This window comes from Falco cherrug, chromosome 10, assembly GCF_023634085.1.
Source record: "Falco cherrug isolate bFalChe1 chromosome 10, bFalChe1.pri, whole genome shotgun sequence".
NCBI lineage: Eukaryota > Metazoa > Chordata > Aves > Falconiformes > Falconidae > Falco > Falco cherrug.
The window spans coordinates 18,430,913-18,441,503 of NC_073706.1; the positions used below are offsets into that span (position 1 = coordinate 18,430,913).

Here is a 10,591-nt window from a genome sequence, read left to right on the forward strand (position 1 = left end):
CCAGCCAGGAGGAGTTTCAGGTTCTGGTTTATACTGGGGAGGAGGGGATACTGATGATAAAATTTTTAGATGTTACTCACCAGTTTTTTCCATAGCCATCTCTATACATTCAAGGTGGTTTTTTTTTCTACCTTAAACAATGCTTTTTAAGCAAGTTGCCTGCAGCTGGGACAAGGAGCTCTCTCTACTACTTTCTGGCCTCTCCACAAATAGTTTTCAACAGTGATAAACTGGTTGTTCAGGTGTAACTCAAATAGATACTTTAAAAAAATATCCTATCTCCTTCCTCTTATTTCAATAGCATTTCTTCAAATAAAGCCTACTAAAAAACTTTGATTTCAAGTTCCCAAGGCAGGAAACCATCTTCATTTTACCTCCTACAGAACAAATACTCTACCAATGTTTAAAAGCACTAAAAAAATTAATAAATCATAAGCTCATGTCTATTTACTAAATTTTACTTTCATTTACACCCTGCTCCTACAATGCCCATCATTCCACTATTTAAGTACCTGATTTAGAAGGACAACCAGTGGCATTTATTCACCACTAGAATACAGGCAGGCAAAAGGCAGTGTTAAAAGTATTCCCCCTCACCCCTTTTTTATGGCTTCAGACCTCAGAAAATTAGTTCTTATTGGCTGATTTAAATTTCCAGCCTAAAAAGGGAGTGCCAGACACATCAGACATTTATCTCAGTTCTACAGCTTGGCAAGGTAAAAAAATTTTAGAAGTCATCTCAGTTTTAGTGTTCAGAATGCCGGACCCTATTGCCCGATCTATCTCCCACAACAGCAGTCTTACCTTGAAAAAAAGATCTCTGAAAAATACTTCTGGAGTGAATTCAGTCCCTTCTTCCTTCTGACTGCATGTTGCTGCTTGTCTTAAACACGGGAAACATCCCTTGCTTCAGGCAAAAATTCTCAGCAATTTCATCTCAAAGCTTCTTCAGAAAGATCCTGGTTCAGTCTCATACACATGCAAACACACGAAGCTTGCAGCTGCTTACTCACCAGCACTACCCCAATGCCAGCTGCCGTGGAGGAGTGTATCAGAGTGCCACACGCCCCCTCTTTCTGGCAGCCGGCAGAGGTGTTAGAAGAAATTCAGTGAAGGTAAAATATCCTCACAGTTGAAGGACAGAGGAGACCACAGTGATAAATTCCATTAAAACCTTGCAGTTAAAACTGATGAGATCTCATTGTAGACACATACCGCTACCAAGATTCTGTAAATGCAGTGAATCAATGTTTTCTGGGACCTTTTTTATTGTGGGCTGATGCTGTGATCTCAGCAAAGAGGATGGGACTGTGTGTTGAGTGACATTTTGCACAAAAGGCAAGAGCAAGATACTAATCAAGATGCTAGTGTATAAAGACTATACGTGCATTTCCCCTCAAGTAAGCCTCAAAGTCACAGGATGGCTGACGTGCGCTTCACCACTTCACTCTGAGGTGGGGAGGGAGTTAACAGACATAACAAAGCCTCACACTTCCAGAATCTCTGATTAAAGACTACTGTACCCTATTAGAGGTATAAACTGCAGACCATGAGCAGCAAATAAAGTGTTACTCCGTTGCTCAGGCAAACCAAAGTGTTACTTACCAATCTGGTAAGCATTGACATGTCCCTCTCTGGATATAAGAACTCTGTGGGCGTTGTGCTGATCTTGCATAACTTGCCTGGGTCCATGTCATGCAATTTCAAAAATGCAAAACATAATATCAAGTTGACACTTCTGCAGGCTAAATTTCAGCAACAGATCTCATGGCACCCTGCAGAAGAAGGAAAGTAAATTGTTCTAAGGCTTTAGACTTCATAGGGATGTAAATTAGGATAGATTTATTAAGCTGATTGAAGCAGTGACAGTTTACACTGACTGAAACTCTCCAGATGTAACCATTATGTTCCTGCTACTTGAGTCCCAAATGGAACCCAGCAGAATCCAATTCTGTAATCAAGACAGCAAGTGAAATAGCTTCCCCCCACTGCAGTCCGTTTAGAAATCAAGTCAAAACCAGCAGGGTTGCCAGTGAGGCAATTAGGTATTTTCCATAGGTTGCCTGATAAAGAAGCCAGTTATTTACAATTTCCTGGCATGTCAGTTACTGTAGCATTTCCTGGACAACATTCAGAAAGGAGAATTACTTTTTTTTTTTTTTTAAGATAAAAGTGTTGTATCCAAGAGACAATTCATTTTTCTCGCTTTTAGAGTTGGCTTTTACTTCCTCACCTGGATAACCAAAAGCACATTTTTGTGAATGTTAGAATTAGCCACAGGCTTTCTTACCTCTCTCATCAGGGCCTGGGGAAAAATACAAGCTGTTGGGTGAAAGCTAAAAAACAAACAGAAAAAGGGGTGGGGGGTGGAGTAGGGGAGCAAGAAAATAACTCGGGACTGAGTCAGTCATGCTCCTCCTGCTTAGTCACCTGTAGTGCTTCTCTCCAGACACACCAGAGATGGCAAGGAAGATGCCTGCCTTCCACCCACCTCCTCCTCCTGACAAGGACTCACAAAAAGAAGAGATGGGGCAGAGTTTTAGGAGACAGTCATTATGAATGCAAGCTTTCCAGAGAAACAGAGCTGACAGTAGCCTGTTTGCTCATGTTTCCCACCACCTCTGGTCACCCCCTGCACTATTTCTCAGTTAAATCATCTTGAATCAACCTGTTAGTTTGCTGGTTTAAGTTTCTCTGATGGTGCCCTGCAGTTTTGACATCGTAGGGAGTTGCCATGGAGAAGAGGGTGATGTCATTGACACAAAAAGCACTGAATTTACAAATACGACAGGAACAGAGCTATTTATAAAGAGCTGCTTTTTCTCCCCCCACTCTTTGCTGGGGTGGGTGGAGGCAAAGGCAGCAGTTCCATTCTTGATGTTTCTGTCAACAAGTCTCAGAAATGAATTTTCTTGTTAGAAAATATACTGAGCCCGTGAAATTGCTAAATGCTGTCAGCTTTCGGACTTCATTCATTAGAGCTGAATTTAGCTTTCAAGCTCATAGATATTTTTGAGGTCATGTAACACTCGTGTTTGTATAGTAACTTCTATCCTGAAAAATCTATGCAACATTACCAAAATACAGCCATTTCTGAAAGACAATAGCATGTCAGAAAAAGAGAGTGGACAGATATGTAAAGGCTTCATGCTGCTTATAATCACTTTGAATAATAACTGTGATTTTGCTGGGTTTGCCTTGACTATGTGGGGCACCACTGCACATTAATGCAACCCTCATAGAATGAAACATTTAGTGCATATAAAAATCGCAAAACACAGAAGAGATAGAAAAGGGAAGATGATAAATTTAGACCTGAACAAAAAAAAAATAATTTTAGAATGGATTTGGAACAAACTGGGAGGAATAAAGGGTGGTTTAAGAATGTGACAGGGGAGCTATCATGGGTGTCAAAAGTATTATTTACATGTATGGCACCTAAACTGAACATGCAACCATCTATCACACCAAAATCTGACAGGACAATGACATTCCTAAAAGCTGGATGCTAAGAAGAATTATTTCATGAAGATACAGATCAAGGTCCAAAATTCAGGTTTGAGTATTAAAAAAAAAAGCTTAGTTTTCAAAGAAAACAGCTTGGATCTTAACAGCTGGTAGAACAACAACATTCCAGCTAAAACAACAGCATCAGTCAGAACAATGGTTCCCCTGTTTTACTCTCTGGATAATAACATCAAAACCAAACCCTATTTTGGAGCAATGCAACCAGTAACATTTCACATTTCAACTGCCCAGAAGCACTATAGTGATATGGAGCAACAGAAATTACTAATACAAATGCAGGTTAGGGAACCAGCAACTAAACGTATCAAAGTTACTTTGTTTTTACCTTGTTACCTTGTTTTTACAAACCATTTCTCCTCCACAGAAGTGAAACATTTATAAATACATGTATTTATATATAAAAATATACATACAAGTATAACACCAGTTTTATAAACAAGAAGCCTCCAGGACTGAAACGATTTGTCCAAATCATGTGCAAACCCAGAAGCAATGCTGACAGTGGAATGCAGGTCTTCAGTCTGGAACCCTGTTTGTCTCAGCAATAGTTTAAAACAAAAACTACCAATGCTAGCGGTATTAACAGGGCTTTGCCAAAACATCCACAGCTCCTGCAGAACAATATCCAACAGCTTGGCTTTTACTGTAATGAAATAGCAAGAAGGTTCAGAAACACAGTTTTCTTACCTCTCCTTTACAATAAGTCCAGCTACGCAAACACCATTTCCAAATTTGCTGTCTCCCATTTTAAGAGGACCTGTGTGAATTTACTAGGGAAACAAGGAAAACTGTAACTGTTTTCCATGAGCCTCACCCAAAGTAACAGTATGTGCCTGTCGTTCTGCCTTGGCAGATCACACGGCAGTTGTTCTGCCTTTCCCCCTCCACCCATATTGCTACGCATCTGTTTCTGGGAAGGATATTGATATATTGGGAAATAGTACTGTGGAAACCACGATAAAGTTTAAGAAAGTGAAGAACATGCCATACAGTGAAAGCCCACAGAAACTTATGATTGTAATTGAGAAAGTTACAAAGTGATTTGCGGTCAGTCCAAAACTATATAAATACACTGCTCCCTTTAATTAAAATCTCCTCAGTTTAGCTGATATGAAGCAAAAACATATTTTGATCTTGGTGCATGGAGCATGTGTAGCAGAAATGCACGCTCATAAACAAGAAGCAACAAAGATGGATCCAGTGTCCAATTGTGTGGGAATTTTCCATTGTTGCAATTGTCGTCTAGCTTACCAAGTGAAAAACATGCTTTCCCAGGAGATGAGGAGGAATAATAACTTTTTTAATTGCATAAAAATGGAATATTCCCTTTACACGTTCCCCATATGTTAGACAAATGAGAGACTATCCTTACAGCTGCCCACACCGGTTGCCAGCAATGTTTTCTGTTTCAGGCTAAGCAAGACTACTTTCAGCTGACACTTATGTTTTACATCTTGATAAAAAAGCTGCTGCTTTTAGTTGCACAGGATCTAAGCTATTGTTTCCAAGATAAAAGAATATGGCACACTCCACTAAAGCTATATGAAGAAAAGTCTTCCATAGTTCCCCTACAAACATAGCAGAAGCCAGCGATGTGCCACCGAAACAATCGTTGCCTCCTTCCTTACAGTTAGATTTAATCCCTGACATTTTCAGACAGGGTATCAGCAGACCTGGACTGTGAAGCCATGAGAACAGACTAATGAAAGGACAAGCGTTAGCCAGTTCAGTTCACAGTACAGGTCAAGTACTAACCCAGGCTGGCGCTTGGGGAGTAAATGCAGATCTAATGGTGTAGCAGAATGGTCCAGAATGCCCTTTACTGGATCTATTTTGACTGGGCATCGAGGAAATGTTCCAACAAGCCATATCCAGCCACCACTGAATCTTGCAATACTCCCAACACTTTTTTTTCCCCCTATGAAATGATTCCTGAGTGATTAAAGTACTACACTACATCAAAGTACCTTACTGGTTTAGCTTCAAGAAAGGAGCTGTACAGTTCAAGAGATAACTGAAGAACTGTCCATCAAGATTCCAAAGCACTGGCAAAACGCACACAAACTGAAGACTAACATTTGTCTTTCATCAGTATTGTATCACTTAGCTGCTGATCCTGCTTTTTAAATCACACTTCCATACCAGCTGGAGCCATGGGATCAATAATTAATTAGCTTTAGCTGGCACTTATTACAAAAGGAGAGTAGGGAACAAATATTTCTAGAACCAACAAAAGGAACAGCATTCTTCCCTGATCTTACTGAGTGACCTCAACCTTCACATGCTTGTTTAGCAACATAAAATATTCTATCAGAAAAAGAATGAATGGAAATGAAACCTCTGTATTTCCAAGTTTCTAAACATGGCATTCTGCTAGATTAACCAAGCAGAGGGGCAGTGAGTGTAAAATAGTAAAAACCAAGAGAATGAAACTGTTAAATGAGCTTCAAGTCTTCCTTCAGCAATCTTTAAGGGCAATCTTTTTAAGCACATGCACATTAATGTAACTGCAGTGCCCATAGCCCAAGGCTAAATGAGAGACTGTAACCACCAATTCTCAAGACCACAGTCAAATAACTCACTTAGAATAAGAACACTAAGGTTTGTACACCAAAGCATCGCTGGGGAAATCACTAGTGCACAGCATGGAGTGCAACACCTCAGAAGTTACAGTTTAGCCCAAAGCCATTTTGGAATATTTATTATTTGGGAAATCAGCAGCAGCACAGAGGAAAGATTTAGAATTGTTTGCTGACGTCCATGCAGGAGGTATAATTTGTCTACTTAGAATCAAAGAATCGTTTAGGTTGGAAAAGACCTTTAAGATCATTGAGTACAACTGTTAACCCAGCACTGCCGAGTCCACCACTAAACCCTGTCCCTAAGTACCATGTCTACACGGTCTTTTAAATACCTCCAGGGCTGGTGACTCCACCATCTCCCTGGACAGCCTGTCCCAGTGCTCAACAACCCTTGTGATGAAGAAATTTTTATTAATTCAATGTAATTACCTTTATATGTTACCAAATTTTTGTTATTTTAAGAATTCCTGAATTTATATGAATCTCTAACATAGACTATAATAAAAATATTCTATAATTGTATGATCTCATATCAAAAGCTGTAAACACAAGTGTGGGATTTCATGTACCAGCCACGTGAAATTCTCCTTATTCATCAGCTGAATTTATATAGAAACACCTAATTAAAGCATTACAGGGGACAGACATTAACTAAGGTAAAGTGCAAACTACCATTTCTAGTTCATTCTGGAAATCTTCTATTCAGTAATCTCACCTCCATGTACAAGCACAAGTTACACCTCTGGTAATGTATCAGTCAACAGGTGTCTACTTCTGCTACGTGGTTTTCATAATCTCTTTAACACAGACCCCGGACTAGAAGTCTCAGATATGAATACATACGGAATATATCCATCTGAGCCGATAAATACTTCTACCAGTTATCTCAGTTTTAGGATTTTGACTCTCCTACAAATTAAACACCTTCCTAGGACAGCAGGTGATGAGTATTACTAGCCGACACATTTCCTTAAAACAATCTCTTAAGATGTAAAGTATTAACAAGCTAGTTTCAGAGCCTGCAACAGACTTTCTACAAACAGCTGTAGATATACTTTTTAAAAGTAAGTTCTGTTTTAGTATTATTGTTTTAAAACTCAGATTCTTACCGTTGGCTTCTGTGGCTCTTTTAATTGCTTTTCTTCACTATCAAGATCTGCTTTTCCTCATAATCTGGCCAACAGTCAAGTGGAAGTAACAGTTATGTAACGTCATTGGTCATTTAAATACATAAGTATTAATGAGGTAACCAGTATCATCTGTATTTCACAGGTGTAGACAGTGATCTTAATGAGCCCTAGAACAGTGGAAGCAACTTGAACCCAGATGCAGCTACTAAAGCTTAATGAGCAGAAAACGGCTCAGACACCTGTGGGTTTTGCCCCACTTACAGTATATTATTTGATTAGCCTAGATATTTTTTTATTTGTAGCATTTGCTGGGGCTCAATGACTTTCTGCCATTATTTCTAGACCCCTTTGCACTTAATGTAACAGAGTGGACAAGATTATTGACTTAAATCTTTTACTGTTTCTGAATCAAAGCAGTCAGTTTATATGAATGCAGAGGAAAGGGGGGCCCCTATGAAAGCCAGCAAATGGTTTCACAGAACGAACGTTCCAGAGCCTCATTAGCAGGCAAGCAGACCAGGTGTTCCATATTCTCAAATCGAAGTATCTGTGGTTTGGGTGGGTTACTGTATGCAGGGCTATTCCATGAAGTGCACATTCAAGGCATCAGAAGTATCAGTCAAGTTGCTCTTAATTTCTGAAGATGTTAAAAGCTCAGCTTTTCTGTACCCTTGCCCTTTTCTATAGCCTTTGAAGAACCTTTCACTGTAGCACTATCCTGGCCAGGAATAAGAAAGAACTAGAGGCAGGCTTTGTCTCCTGTTCTCTTCCCACACTCTGGCCAGTCAGAACTCTAGGGACAGATCTAAAGCTTAGAGTGCTGCTGCGGGCACACAGATCATAAGAAAAGTGGCAAAACCCAAGATTCTCAGGCTTTAGAAGCAGGATCCATAGGTGCTTTCCAGCAGTGTCCAATATTACAAGTCAATTCCATTTTTCTGACCTTTCTTGTCAAGCACCTGTGATACTACTGAAACATTTCTGAAAGCGAGAAATAAGCTGTGCATAAGAAAAAAAACTCACCCAACTTTCTTAGTGCAGGTTACCCAGGCAGGAGAAAAAGCATCACCTGGACAATATTATTCCAAGTGTAGTATCATACATAGTATTTAGACTGTACTTGAATTGTATCTAATTAGTAAATTCAGTAAGGAAAATGTACTACTGCCACAGTAGCCAAAGAGCAGGATATTGTTACTGTACCTCCAGTTAATATTCATGCAAAACCAACTTTGTGTTTAAATGGAAAGCAGGCTAATGCATCTCAGGCATCATAGATTTCTTTTTTCTTCTTCCAGCTACATGACATTTGTTGCATTTTTCCAATTTTTATTAGTTGTGTCCCCACCCTTTTTATTTTAAGAACAACAATTGATTTTCCAGGACATTGAAACAGTGTATCTTCTGAGAAAGAATGCATGAAAGTAAGTCCAAGGAATGTAATGGATCATGGTTACACGCAGTTGCTTAGAGAACAGAACTCTGACAGAGATACAACAGGGATGTCTGAAAACCCTCCCTGACCACCTTTTACATATCTGTGCAATCAGCTCCCAAAATTGGGTACACAGAGGCTAACCTGTGTGGAAGAGATGCAGAATTCCACCACAGCAGAACAGGGAACAAGCAGGCGAAGAAATATGTCTACTCCCTCTTTTTATAGCTGCTAGTTACTCTTCATTATTTACACGTGTTTGTTTCTTATGGAGATCATAATGCCATTGCTAAGTGTTTCTTATTTTAAAGTACTGTGGAGGAGAAGAGTCTCAATTTTCCAGTGACATTAAACTGAGGTACTTGTGTTGTCTGGGACATACACAGAGTAATGAGACATGCTCTAGTGTAACATACTAAGAGTAGTCCTGTTACGTGGAGAAGGATTAGCACACTTCTTGCTCAGAAAGAAAACCGATGCCAAGTCAACACAGGAATAATAATAGAGTAATATTTTCAGCTTTAAACTTCATTATAATAAAGACACTTTAAAGACCTGACAAACAGATTTCCCTTACTGAACTCCTGCTGAGAGCTCTTATCTGTGTGTTCAGACTGCTCTCAAAACCTGTCTGAATAAGCTTTATGAAATAGGTGAAGAGGTAGCAAAGTTTTTCTGTGTGGAAACACGTCTTGCCTAACAAGTCCTTGGGATGACCAATACTTTGTTATGAGTGTTCTCTTCCTAAGGTACCTGGGTTTTGTATCAGTGTTGCAGGACAAACTGAAACAGCTGAAAGTGAGAGGACAGCAAGTGAGATCTTCCAGACTTCTAAAAGGAAGTTAAAAGAGCAACAGAAGAAAACAAATTTCAGCTAAAGGAAAGCACTAACAAACATGCAGGTCCTTTCAGAGCTAAAAGAAGTTAAAGTTAGATGCATAGCTTCTAGTTGCTCTACCAGTGATCTTTGCTCCAAACTCTGGCTAGAGATAGATCATTATTTTGTCTGCTTGCTCAATAGATAACTAACTAATGATTTTTATTACAGGAAGCAGTATGAGGCATTAATGGACTACAAAAAATTCTTCAGCAGCAGTTTACATTAGATATTAAAGCTTGTCTATCACTGCATTTAAATTGTATTCCTGAATTACAGGACTACATAATCTTCATGAAAGGACTATAAAGAAAATATTAGGTATCTGGAAGAGCAAAAAAAGAACACAGGTCAAAGCAAAAGTCTGCAAAAGGATTAGTGATGGACACATGCAGAAAGAACAGGAAAGACTGTGGCTCCTAGCAATTTAGAAAACATAGAATTAAGTTCCAGATAATAATTTAGAGAATACACTGATAAACAGGAGAATCAAGCAGATCCATGGCCAGAGAACTCAACCAAATGAAAACACACAGCCAATTTGGTTTTATAGGGACAAGAAATTACAAGTGATGCAGTCTTCCCTCACTTTCATATCTGGGAGAAGCTGCGAGGAAGTAATTCCCAAGTCTGAGAAGTTCCTTGACACTTAAGGTATGTAGCATCTTGGATTTGGATCCTATAAATTCCATTATGGTAAATAAAATGAAGCCTTTGCATTAGTTTCAAAAACACATTGCATAAAAGGTTAACAAATACCTATCCACAAAACCTCCCAGAAAAATCTGCCAACACTGCAGCACATATGGCAAATTTGGAGTTCAGCAAGATTTCTGGGAGATGCTCAATCCAGTCACTAACTCTAGCCCTTACAAAAGTAAATAAAACACTTGTACTGAGAAGCAAAAATTTACGCATGCATCTTTTTCACTCATGACTTCATCTATTTTATTTTTTCTTATGACAATCATCCATGAGAACGTATTTCAAGTAGAATCATTCAAGTTGTGTTCGAGTGACTAGGAAGTCCTGTGTGGTT

At 39.1% G+C, this 10,591-nt stretch overlaps 1 protein-coding gene across 2 annotated transcripts in view; it reads right to left on the bottom strand.

Annotated features, from left to right (window-relative positions):
• Positions 1-2,588, bottom strand: part of PAK6 (p21 (RAC1) activated kinase 6) — a 42,539-nt gene extending 39,951 nt beyond the window's left edge. Inside the window, exon 1 of one of the 2 annotated variants that reach the window (XM_055722845.1) lies at positions 1,606-2,588. The gene's annotated coding sequence lies outside the window, so the exon portion shown is untranslated. Of the gene's footprint in view, positions 1-804; positions 1,141-1,605 lie in introns of those variants that run through there. The other variant, XM_027804056.2, reaches the window with a different exon arrangement.
• Between the last annotated feature and the right edge of the window lie 8,003 nt (positions 2,589-10,591).